The sequence below is a fragment of the Dasypus novemcinctus genome, chromosome 12 (assembly GCF_030445035.2).
Source record: "Dasypus novemcinctus isolate mDasNov1 chromosome 12, mDasNov1.1.hap2, whole genome shotgun sequence".
NCBI classification, from domain to species: domain Eukaryota; kingdom Metazoa; phylum Chordata; class Mammalia; order Cingulata; family Dasypodidae; genus Dasypus; species Dasypus novemcinctus.
Window position 1 is genome coordinate 8,746,890 of NC_080684.1, and position 13,642 is coordinate 8,760,531.

At 37.6% G+C, this 13,642-nt stretch overlaps 1 protein-coding gene across 16 annotated transcripts in view; it reads left to right on the forward strand.

Annotated features, from left to right (window-relative positions):
- CNTN1 (contactin 1) overlaps positions 1-13,642 on the forward strand; it is a 417,723-nt gene that overhangs the window by 68,407 nt on the left and 335,674 nt on the right. The window lies entirely within an intron of this gene.

Genomic DNA, 13,642 nt, shown 5'->3' on the forward strand with positions numbered 1-13,642 from the left:
GGAATGTCCTTCCATTTATTTAGGTCTTCCTTGATTTATTTTAGCAATGTTTTGTTGTCTTCTGTTTACAAGTTTAAAGGTTTATTCCTAGGTATTTGCTTCTTTTAGTTGCTAGTGTGAATGGAATTATTTTCTTGATTTCTTTTCCCAGTTTTTCACTGAACGTGTATAGAAACATGATTGATTCTTTGGTGTTGATCTTGTACTCCACCACTTTTCTAAATAGGTTTATTACTCTAGGAGTTTTTTTGTGCAATTTTCTGTATAAAATATAATATCTTCCGAAAATAAGGGAAATTTTTACTTCTTCCTTTTGAATGTGGGTGCCTATTATTTCTTTTTCTTGCCTAATTGCTCTAGCAAGAACTTCCAGTACAATATTGAATAACAGTGGTGATAGTGTTTATCTTTGTCTTGTTCCTGATCTTCTGGGGAAAGCTTTCAGTCTTTTGCCATTATGTAGGATGTTAGCTGGGGCCTTTTCATATCTGTAATTTATCATGCTGAGGAATTCTCCTTCTAGTCTTGATGTTTATATATTTTTATCAAAAAAATGGTGCTAGATTTGATCAAAAGGGTCTTCTGAATCAATTGAGATGATCTTGTATTGTTTTTTTTCCTTTTTTCAGTGAATGTGGTTTGTATTAGTCAGCCAAAGGACTGCTGATGCAAAATACCAGAAACTGGTTGGTTTTTTATTAAGAGTATTTATTTGGGGTAGGAACTTACAGATATCAGACTGTAAAGCATAAGTTACTTCCCTTACCAAAGTCTATTTTCACGTGTTGGAGCAAGATGACTGCCAATGACTGCAAAAGTTCAGGCTTCCTTGGTTTCTTCCTTCCAGGGTCTTGCTTCTCTCTGGGTTCAGGGTTCCTTTCTTCTTAGGGCTTACTTCTCTTTCCTCTGTGAGCTTACTTCCCAGGGCTCCAGCTTAAGGTTTCAGCATCAAACTCCAACATCAAAAGTCAAACATCAAAAACCTTCAAATCTGTCCTTTGCCATACCTTTTATCTACATAGCCCAATCAAAAGTTCTAATCGTAATTTAATCATCCCCAGGTACAGATCAGATTACAAACATAATCCAGTATCTATTTTTGGAATTCATAACTATATCAAACTACTACACTCCACCCTCTGAATTCCAAAAAGATGTTACAATATTTTAAAAAAAAACCTTAAATCAGTAACAGTGCAAATACTAAATCATATCACAATTAATTTAAAGAAATACAGTTTGTCTTGGGGAAAAGTCCTGTCTGCTATAGACCTCTGAAACCTACAAAAAATGTTATCTGTTTCCAATACACAAATGGACAAAGGATGCACATTTTCATTATGGTAAGGAGAAATTGGGAGGGAAACATGAGTCACAGGTCCTCTACAGGTCAGTAAACCTACAGGGCATCCTCCATTCTATTTCAGTCTGAGCATCATTCTTAAGATGATGGTTTCTTCTCCTTGGTACCTTATGGGAACCCACTCTTTCCACATATTTGTCCAATGGCCATTTTCTTGGTTCTACCCTCTTCAAGTATCTGGGTGTCGACCAAGCTCCAGACCTCACCCTCCAAGAGTATTGGGGTGATAGCCACCCTTAACCAATCTTTGGGTTAGAGGTTTAACCCCCCTTGTACCGTGACATGAAGACAACATTCCCCCTAACCTTTGACATACTGACTCAACCCGCTCAGAGCAGCAAGTTGAGTACCTGGCCTTCCCAAATCCGTGGGGAACAGGTTCACCTCTCTCAGACTTGTGGGGTGCTGACCTTAACTGCCATAATCCTTGGAGAATGTGCTCCACCTCTCTGTACCCTGAGGTGGCAAAACTCTCCCAGAACATCAGGTGGGAACATTCACCGTCTTCAACTGCTGGTGCAAACTCACCCTCTCTGTATACATGGGTGGGGTTCCTCTCTTGGTCCAAGGTGATGTCTTAATTCCAGATCTCAGCTTCCATGGTTTCCTCTTAAAGCTGTTTCTCTTTCAATCTTTCCTTTCCATATCCCTTTCAGTCCAAGCTGACAGTGGTTTTGTTTGTACTATTCTCTCAAAACCCTTGTTGGTTTAGTATGCAAGAAGCAGGGGTCTAAGTCATCAGACAGTAAGACTTTCCATAAGTCTTTCCAAAATAACTGTATCTTCTATCCTGATTTAGAAGATCCAAGTCTAGTTAAGTCCTCCAGTGGAGCACTTTTATCTGGGAGCTTGATATCCAGAGGCTTGGAATTTCCAGGATCAGTTTCTGTTTTCTTTGTGCCTGACAGTTCAGTCCTCAGCATATCTCTCTTGTCTAGCATTTTGCTATTAGCTGCAAGCAGAAGCCAAGCTGCATTCTCTAGGTTTACTTTAGAAATTTCTTCAGCTAATTCCCCAACCTCACCATTTTCAAATTCTACCTTCCATAAAGCAGGAGTTAATCTTGCTAAGTTCTCTGCTACTTTAAAACATGGATCACCTTTCCTCCAGTATCCAATAGTAGTTTCATCATTTACTTCTAAGGCATCATAAAAAGTCTCTTTAGCATCCATATTGCTATCAACTGTCTCTTCAAAGCACTGTAGGTCTTTTCTTCTAAGCATCTCACAATTCCTCCAAAAAATACCCCTTACTCCTTTATAAAACCATTCCAGCATTTTGGTAATTGCAAAAACACTTCCCCACTCCTCAGCACCAAATTCTATATTAGTCAGCCAAAGGGGTGCTGATGCAAAATACCAGAAATTGGTTGGTTGTTATAAAGGGTATTTATTTGGGGTAGGAACTTAAAGATACCAGACCATAAGCATAAGTTACTTTCCTCACCAAAGTCTATTTTCACGTGTTGGAGGGTGGCTGCTGACGTCTGCGAAGGTTCAGGCTTCCTGGGTTCCTCCTTTCCAGGGTCTTGCTTTCTCTCTGGGTTCAGGGTTCCTTTCTTCCTGGGGCTTGCTTCTCTTTCCTCTGTATGCTTACTTCTCAGGGCTCCAGTTTAAGGCTTCAGCATCAGACTCCAACATCAGAAGTCCAACATCAAAAAACCTCAACTCTGTCCTTTGCCATACCTTTTATGTAATTATGTCCTAATAATGTGGCCCAGTCAAAAACCCTAATCATAACTTAATCATGCCTGGGTATAGATCAGATTACAAACATAATCCAGTATCTATTTTTGGAATTCTTAACCATATCAAACTGCTACATGGTGTATTACATTATTGATTTTCTTATGTACCACCCTTACGTACCAGGACTAAATCCCACTTGATCATCATGTATAACTCTTTTAATATGCTGTTTTCTAGTAGGATTCTGCTTTCTAGTATTTTGTTGAGGATTTTTGCCTTCATATTCATAAGAAGTATTGGTCTGTAGTTTTCTTCTCTTGTGATATCTTTATCTGGCTTTGGTATGAGGGTGATGTTGGCCTCATAGAATAAAATAGGGAGTGTCCCCTCCTCTTCAATATTTTGGGAGTGTTTGAGCACAATTGGAGTTTCCTTCTAGAAGTGTTTGGTAGAAATGGCCTGTGAAGCCATCAGGTCCTTTTATTTTTCTTGTTGGAGATTTTTGACTACTGTTTCAATGTCTTTATTAGTAATTGGTTTGTTGAGATTTTTATTTATTCTTTAGTCATTTATTTAGTTTATATGTTTCTAAGAATTTGTCCATTTCATCTAGGTTTTCTAATTTATTGGTGTATAATTGTACATAGTATCTTCTTACAGTCCTTTTTATTTCATTGGGGTTGGCAGTAATGTCCCCCATCTCATTTCTGATTTTATGTATTTGCTTCTTCTATCATTTTTTTTTTGTGTGTGTGTCAACCTATCTAATGATTTGTGTATTTTATCAACATTTTCAAAGAACCAACTTTTGGATTTGTTAATGTTCTTTTTTTAAATTCTCTATTTCATTTATTTCTGCTCTAATATTTATTATTTCTCTCTCTTTTGCCTACTTTAGGTTTTATTTGCTTTTCTTTTTCTACCTCCTTTGGGTGTGCATTTAGGTTTTTTATTTTAACTCTTTCTTTTTTAATATAAGCACTTGGGCCTATAAATTTTCCAATCGGCCCTGCCTTTGCTGCATCCCATAAGTTTTTTTTCTTTATTTCTAAAGAAATTTTAGATCATCATCCCATAAATTTTTGTATGTTTTGTTCTCCTTTTCATTCATCTATGGTATTTCCTGATTTCCTTTGCAGTTTCTTCTTTGATTCACTGATTGCTTAACAGTGTAACTTCCATGTATTTGTTGATTTTCTAGTTATCTGCATGTAACTCATTTCCAGCTTCATTCCATTCTGGTCAGAGAAGATGCTTTGTATAATTTCAATCTTTTTAAGCTTTTGAGACTTCTTTTGTGGCCCAACGTGTGGTCTATCCTGCAGAACAATCCATGTGTACTTGAGAAGAATGTATGTCCTGCTGTTTTGGAGTACAGTTTTATATATATGATTTTTAGTTCTAGTCATGTATCATATTATTCAAGTTCTGTTTCCTTATTGATTTCTGTCTAGATGTTCTATCTATTAATGATTGTGGTGTATTGAAGTCTCCAGCTATTATTAAAGAAGTGTCTATTTCTCTCTTGAGTTTTGCCCATGTTTGCCTTGTGTATTTTGGGGTATTGTGGATAGGTACATAAACATTTATGATTGTTATTTCTTCTTGGTGGCTTGACACTTGGATTAATATATAGTGCTCCCCCCTTGGGAAGCGGACTTGGCCCAGTGGTTAGGGCATCCGCCTACCACATGGGAGGGCCACAGTTCAAACCCCCGGCCTCCTTGACCTGTGTGGAGCTGGCCCATGTGCAGTGCTGATGTGCACAAGGAGTGCCGTTGCCACGCAGGGGTGTCCCCTGTGTAGGGGAGCCCCATGCACAAGGAGTGCACCCCGTAAGGAGAGCTGCCCAGCATGAAAGAAATTTCAGCCTGCCTAGGAATGGCACTGTGCCACACACACAGAGAGCTGACACAACAAGATGATGCAGCAAAAAGAAAACACAGATTCCCATGCCACTGACAACAACAGAAGCAGACAAAGAAGATGCAGCAAACAGACACAGAGAACAGACAACTGGGGTGGGGGGAGGGTGGGAGGAAGGGGAGAGAAATAAATAAATAAATAAATCTTAAAAAAAACAACAGGTCCTTAACAGAAAAAAAAAAATCCCTTAAAAAAAAAAATATATATATATATATTGCCCCTCTTTGTCTCTTGCAACAGCTTTTTACTGGCTTCTATTTTGTCTGATGGTAGTATAGCTACCCCAGCTCTTTTTTTGTTACTATTGGCATGGATTACCTTTTTCCATCCTTTCACTTTCAACCTGTTTGTATCCTTGGGTCTAAGGTGAATCCCATGTAAACATATAGTTGGATTGTGCTTTTTTTAATCCATTCTGCCAATCTGTGTCTTTTGATTGGGGACTTTAATCCATTAATATTCAATGTTATTACTCTTAATATAGTACCTATTTCAGTCACTTTGTCCTTTCATTTTTATATGTCATATCTTTTTTTTTTTTGCCTTTCTGTTCCTTTATTGCAGCCTCCATTTTTGTACAATTGATCTTTGTACATAAAAGATCTGTACAAAGTGTCTTGTACAGATGTGTATGCCTGATCCCTTTCTCATTTCTGTTTTTGTATATTTAAAAAAATAATACTTTCTTTGTGGTTACCCCAGTGTTTATATTACACATTTACATCTATAACCTATTAATTTGAGAAGATACCAACTTAGCTTCAATAGCTACACATTCTCTAACCCATATCCCCGTTTCCTCTCTTTATATTGTTTTTGTCCCACATTACCTCTTTATATTTTGTGTGTCCATTATCAGAAAATATGACTTTTTCCTACTCAATAGTATTCTGACTCTTACAGGAAGTTAAGAGTAGCATTATATATTAAGGCGATGTGACTATTAGGTTTTACATTTACCCTTTCAGTTAAATTTACCGAAGATCTTTATTTCTTCATACTACTCTAAGACACTCTCATCTGTCTTTCATTTCAACCTGGAGAACTCCCTTTTGTTATTCTTGTACAGAGGTCTTTTGTTGACGACCTCTTTTGATTTCTGTTTATCTATGAATATTTAAAACTTTCCCTCATTTTTTGAAGGACAGCTTTGCTAGATAAAGAATTTTTGGCTAGAAGTTTTTCTCTGTCAGTCCCTCAGCTATATCACACCACTGCCTTCTCACCTCTGTGGTTTCTGATGAGAAACTAGCACCTAGTCTTTTTGAGGATCCCTTGCATGTTACAAACTGCTTTTCTCTTTATGCTTTTAGATTTCTCTCTTTACCTTTGGCATTAGAAATTCTGTTTAGAATTCTGTCTACTTGGTTTATTCTATTTGGAGTATGTTGCACATCTTGGACATGTATATTTATGTCTTTCATAAGTGTTGGAAAATTGTCAGCCATTTTTGCTCCAATATTCTTTCTGCCCCTTTTCCCTTCTCTTCTTCTGGAACATCCATGATGCATATGTTTGTACACTTCATTCTGTTACCCATTTCTCTGAGACACTGCTCAATTTTATCTATTCATTTTTCTGTTTTTCTGACTGTATAATTTTGATTGTCCTTTCTTCTAGTTCACTGATTCTTTCATCTGCCTGTTCAAATCTGCTGTTGTATGCCAATAGTGTACTTTTAATATTCATTATTGCGCCTTTCATCCCCATAATTTGTTATGCTTCTTCTTAAACTTTCAAATTCTTCTTTATACTCACATACTTCTTAATATTATGTAGCTCTATATCTTATTTTTATGCATAGTTTCCTTCATCTCCTTGAATTGTTTTTAGTATATTTGTTTGAACTTTTTTGATTAGCTGTTCCAAATCTGGGTCTTCTGTGAAGTTTTAATTTGTTCCCAAATCTTCCTATTTCTTAGTATGGCTTGTAATATTTTGCTGATACCTGGGCATCTGATTGTTTTGATGTGTTAACTCTGAAGGTCAGTTTCTCCCTCTTGTCTTGATTGGCCTTTATGTTAAGACTCTTCTTTCTTTAATGATTTGTCAAATTTATTCTAGCCCATTTAGAGTAGCCCCTGTTTAATTCTTCAGATTTGCTCAACTCTTCTGCATGTGATTCTTGCCCTGGATATGCAGTACAATATTTAAGATTGCAGTTGTTTCACCTCTAGGAGAAATCTTCCTTTCCTCTGTTCCTTCTCTAGGACTCTTGATCTGTTCTGTTTGTTTTTGTACAGCACTTTCTCCCCAGCTCCCATGATTTGTTTAAATTTTCTCCCTCATTCAATGTCCCCTTTTCATTACACTTTTCAGTTCTGGGACCCTCCTGTCTTACAGCAGTTCTGTTCCCTCCACTCCCCCCCCTTTTTTTCCCCATGAGGCTTTTCTGCCTCCAGTTTCTTCGTTGCAGAGTATTCTGCACTGGGGAGCCAGATAGGGTCATTTCAGAAAGGCCCGTTTGGCAGTTTGGAGGTCCAGCACACAGAGACTGGCTTGAGAGTGTGTACCTCTTGCCAACAGTTCTGCTGCAGTCTCTCACCCACACCCACCCCAAAGGGCCCTTTTGTGTGTGGAAATCCTCAGCTACTTGTGTTCTTTCCTGGGTCCCTGTGGATTTGGGTCCCTGTACCTGGATATGTGTGGGGTTCTAACTGACTGTGGTGTGTGGCTCTGCAGTCTACATCTGCAGCAAGAGCACCCTGGGTAGTGCTGCCTCTTTGCAACTCCCAAGCTGCATGGGAGTGAATAAGGGGAAGAGGTCTGGACTAGTGGGTCTGAGATGTAAATCTCCTACCTGATTTTGTTGTTTGTTTTCTTTCTCTTCGGTTCAGAGCTTATGGAGTCCTTCTCCAGTTTCTATCATACTCAAGAGGCAAGCAAGTAGTATTTGTCCTTTTATTAGTTGTTTCTGAGGGGAGACTTTTCCAGGGGAAAAGGGACATGTGGCCACGTTGGTGGCATCACTAAGGGAATCTTTTAGAAATACCCTGTATTCAGGAAACTATGATTATATGAGATTAATTTTTCTTCTGATTATCACTAGAACATTTCTACCCTTGAATTTGTAGTTTTCTTTTTTTTTTTTCTATAAAGTTTTAGTCAACTATCTTAAAAGTGCATGATTCAGTCAGTTTTTATTACAGGCTCTTACTCGCACTGTATGTTGCATTAGAACATATTTTGAGTTTTATGTTATTTCTTTGTATGGATGAGTTTAAAATTCTCTGAAGAGTAAGGATTTTTTCCCACTGGTTTGTAGAAATTGTAGGTAAGAGTTTTTATTATTTATTTATTTTATACTATTATTTTATTATTATTTTAAATTTAACTTTTTTCCCTTAGTCAGAGTTCTTTGCCATTCATTTGGACTTGGGGGGCGGGGCTGTTTGTTTTCTTAGCGAATAATCATTGAAGGCTAGATTCATAGAGAAATTAGAATGTTGTTTTGACTAGGCTAAATTTCTAAGCTTAATCAAGCTTTCAGATTAACACCAGAATTCTAATTTAAGCTGAATGGCAATTGCAGAGTAACTATGATTGCTCTGTGTTTCTTATTAACATCAGGTGTATGATGTATATTGATTAGCAAAGACATTGGCAAAGTCTTCTTATTAGAGATTGTGAGCTTTTTATTCCTCTTATTTGACAATCAGACTCAAATATTAACCTCTGGGTTACTACAACAAAGCATAGATTTGATTTAAAATAGACTTTATTTTCTGTCAAAGGAATGCTGAGTACACACGTCACTTTCCTTTTATAAATATAAAAGGTCACTTTTAAGTTATCCATTTATCATTTCCAAAGAAGAGAAAAATGGCTTAAACTACCAGAAGAGAGATTTAGGGCAAATCCTTGACATTTTGTGGAATGCATTCATCAGTGATGGACTCCTAAGTATACTACTTAACTTTGCAGGCAATAATCAAAACGAGAGGGCGAGAACTTGATCTTTGGACCCACAGCACAGGCCATTGCCTTCTACTTAGGCAGAAAAATTATCTGCAAAATTTTAGATGAATAATATGTATGATCACAAAACTGAACATGAGTTCAAAATAAAACAAAGCTATAAACTAATCCTCCTATATGTGCTTATATGATCTATTATACATAAAAGTGAAAAGAAAAATGGCCTTCTATACATGAACATGAGTTTGAAACTTCATTCTTTAGACGTCAGAACTGACTGAGGACATGCTTTGTGTGGACGCCCTTCATACAATCATGAGTAAAATCCTACGTGGCCTCTTATCTCTATGGCTTACATTCTAGTGGCTGAGACAGAAATTAAATAATAATAATAATGAAGTATAGTTTTAAATGATATGAATGCCCTGAAGGCAAATAAGAGTAGTCTGTAAGTTTGTGTATTACTGGAACTTTAACCTTGAGTAAAGTTTGGGAAAGACTTACCTGTTGAAGGAATGTAAGTGGAGAACTAAAAGTTTAGTAGAGTTTTAGTAAATAAATGATGTGAGGAGGAGGGGTGCACCTGAGAATATTCTAAATGCAAAAACAGTAAGGGCAAATGTTCTGCAGAGGGAAGGAAACAATGTATTGGAAGAATACAGAGATGGCCACTGTGGCTGATACAGAGAGAAAGAAGAAAATGGAAGTAAGACGAAGTGGAAGAGGTGAGTAAGGGACAGATTATGGGGACTTTGTATGCTATGGTAAGGATTTTCGTCTTTGCTCAAGGTAGCAAAGAATGGAAAGAGAAAAAGAGAGTGGGGTTGCATATGAATATAATGCCACTGAAAAGTGCAGGTACTTGCTGTGAATATGTTGCATTACCTTCTTAACTCAAAATCTTAGCAACTTGCAAGGATACTTAAATCTCACTCATGGTCTTGGCATTGACAACAGCAGATCAACTCTATGTTTCAGACTCCAGGCCTGGAGTCATTCAGGGTTTCTCATTTGGGAATTAGTATTTACATGGGCATACCTTTTTTTTTGGTAGGGTGTAGGAGTAGCAGAGGCCAAGCCAACTGTGCAAAATAATCTAAAGCCTTTGCACAGAGGTGACTCACTCACATGCTCACAATCATTGCTTTCCATTGGTCTAAGCAAATCACATAGCTAAGTTCAAAATTAATAGGGTGGGGGGATGCAGCTGTGGCTCAACCAGTTGGGCCCCCATCTACCATATGGGAGGCCCTGGGTTGGCATCCTAGGGCCTCCTTGTGAAGGCAGGCTGGCCTGTGCACCACAGAGAGCTGATGGTCCATGTGCTGTGGAGAGCTGATGCAGCAGGATTACATAACAAAGGGAAACAAGCAGATAGAGAAAAACGCACAGTGAATGGACACAGACAGGAGACAGCAAAGAATGGAACAAACCACAAAGGCGGGAATAAATAAATAAATCTTAAAAAAAAAATTAATAGGGTGGGCAAATATGCTCACTTCAGAGGGTCAGTGTGGGAGACAGGGATTATCTGGTGAACAATAATATAGTATACCAGAGGGTTCTTTGGAAATCATGGGTTGGTATGAAGAACAAGCATAAGGAGAAACATTTCAGCAATGTCCCTTATAGTCCTGTCTTTCAGGAAATGATACTCCCAAAACATTGTTTAATTGCTTCTTTCATGCATTGGTTATGTAGCATCATGTTGCTTAATTTACCAACATTCGAGGATTTTCAAAGTTAACTTTTTGTTAATGACTTCAAGTGAAACTCCCATTGAGATTAGAGAACTCAGTCTATTTGATTTGCTTATAATATAAGTACTTGAGAATTTTGTGTTTACAGTAATTGGATTAGATATCATCAGTTGAGGTTATTACTAACAAGACTTGATAATGGATTAGATATGGGGAATATGATAAATAAAGAACTCAAGGCTGACCCTATCTTCTTGTTTTATGGTTTGAGCTATGTGTGAATGGTGATGACATTTTCTGAGAAGAAGATACAGAAAGGAACTAGGTGGAGGAATATGTCAAGTTTAAACATGTGAAGTTTAGGTACCTATTTGACATCCAAGAGGAGATGTCAATATAGCAGTGGGATATAAGAGTGTGGAGGCCAATGGGAAGGTTGGAAACTGAAACATACATTTGGGAGTCATATAAACTATATTTGGAATCATGAGTCTAGTGAGGTCACCTGGGGAAGTGTTTCAATAAGGGAGAATCCTAAAGCATTCTCACTTCAGAGGGAACCAACAACTCTGGGGGGAAGGACTTTCAAAGGAGAACAAAAAGGAGTGGTTTGTAAAGTGAGAGAAAAACTAGAAGAGTGTGGCTAACAGAGTCAGGAAAAATGTGTTTCAATATGGAGCTAAGCAGTTAATAGTTCTTCTGAGAGGTTAAGTATATGAGAACAGAAAAGCGACTATAGGTTTTGGTAACCTTGAAAGGAACAGTTTGAAAAAGCTCATATAACATATATCCATATTTTTACCATTAGAAAATTTAAAACATTATTCAATCATGAATGAATGAATGGATTCATACGTTTATCAATTTCCTGGTATATGTGGGCCCCAGGACATACAATGATGACAAACTATGGTTTAGGTCATGATGGAGTTCAGTCTTGGAAGAAGTCAGGCATGCAAAAACAAATCAAAGTTTGCAAGTCCTGTGCAAAAGATATGTGCAAGGTGCCATAGAAATGAAGATGAGCCTGACCAGTTGAGTTAGGGGAAGCTCTCAGAGAAGAAAAGATTCTACAGACTGAGGTTTAAAAAGTTCCCGGCAGTTTTCCAGGCAGACTTTGGAGGAAAGAACATCCCAAAGGCACTAAAGAGTTTGTCCAGAAGCCCAGGGGCAGAATATATAATGAGATGTTCAGAGACTGTGTCCTCTGAGCTGTTTGGAAATGTGGGAGTGGCGAGGGACAGTGATGGTGACATCTCCATGACTGTAGCACGCAGCAGGCTTTGAGACTGTAGGGGGCGCTGATAATAAATATCTTATGCTCCTTGAATGTATTTTCTTCCTCAGTTTATCAAGGGCTCTCCTGTTGAGAAACAATATTAGAATATGATACACAGGGAGAGGATGGGAAGAGAAGCTGGACAGTGGTAAGCCATACATATGACAGATATTTCAGACGCAGAATCCACTTAATTGGATGATCAGATGGATCTGAGGTTAAGCAGGGTTGTAACTGCCACACTGGGGACATGAGTCACTGCATGGGTAGAAGTGATCTTCAATCATACAGTACCATAGGGGCAGAAGCAGATCTCAGGGGATGGGAGATGCTGAGTGTGCTTTTAAGCAGGTTGAGTTTAGGGTCTGTTGGAACTAACCAAGAATAATGTCCAGTAGACTGTTGAAAGCTTGTATCTGGACTTCAGAAAAGAGATTAGAAATGTGAACAGATTTAAGGGTCATGTGATAATGTTTTGTAATGGAAACTCCAAGTGTGGATTCTATTTCTCAGGGAGAGTTAATAGAACTAAAAGAACAGTGGATCAAACTTAAAAATAAAATTTCAGAATTCTATAGCTTCCTTTTCACAATTATTTTGCCATGCAAAACATGTTTGGGTTTTTAAAAGTTATTTTAAGAAAAGCAAATATAGTGATGCAAGGAGCTATATATTTTTAATATACTCAGAGCATTTGGAGATTTCCAATTTATTTTACATAATGTCTACTATGTAAGAAAATTAGGGGTCAAATAATACTATGGTAATTGCTAGGTGTCAATACTGTGGTGTTTATTCTTCAATTTTTCCTGAATAATGAAATTGTTTTATATTTGATGTTCATTCTCTGTGTTATTTATATATTATTTGGAAAGTCATCAAGCAGATAATGTTCTTTCCATTTTTGCTTATACTTTGCTTATTTTTTGGTAAGTAAAAATAACTTTGAAAGTTTTTTTTAATCAGTTGACTTTGCAACCTAGTAAATTGTATGGATCATAAATGCTGCTTTAATCTTTGAATTCATAGTCCTAAGAGGGAAAATCTCAGTGTAAGAAATGATTTCATTGCAATATATTGACTTTTCAGCTTTTATTTCTAGAGACTGATGAAAACAATTTAAAAATAAGTGTTCTTTATACAAATGGAGATTGGCTTTGCCATCTTCATATTCTCAAAGATTTTGTCATCCCTTAAATTCCTTCATGACATTTGTGTAATGATTCCCAATTTACAAATTATTTATAAGGCCATCTTAATTCTTACCACAGTTCTGTGAGGTATATATTATTAATGGCATTTTCTAGAGAAGGATACTTCAGGCGAAAAGTCAATGTCATATAGATAGTTAGGCCCAAGTGTTACTGGCTTTTGTCTAGGTCTTTTTACCATGCTGCAGAAGTGAATTTCAAGAGCACATCAGGTGAGTTAGGCAAGTAATCTATTCAGGCAGGGAGGGATGAGAAATGGGAGAAAATAACAGATCACAGGTCCCAGGTAGAGAGGACAGGGGTGAAAAGGGATAAAGTGGGCTGATTTACAGACTCCAATTCCCCATTATAGATTATAAATGCCCAGGTTTTGCTTGCATGGCCACATGGCAGAAGAAAAGTGGTGAGGGCGGTGCGCAGAGGGCAGGAACAGGGGTCCACAGGGGAGAGAGCGCACATTCAGGCCCCCCCCCGCCCGCTTTTGAGCTGTTAAGTATTGTGCACTTTTGCTAATGGCCTAGGAGGAGTGCCAGCTGTCTGCTGTTCTGATTGATCAC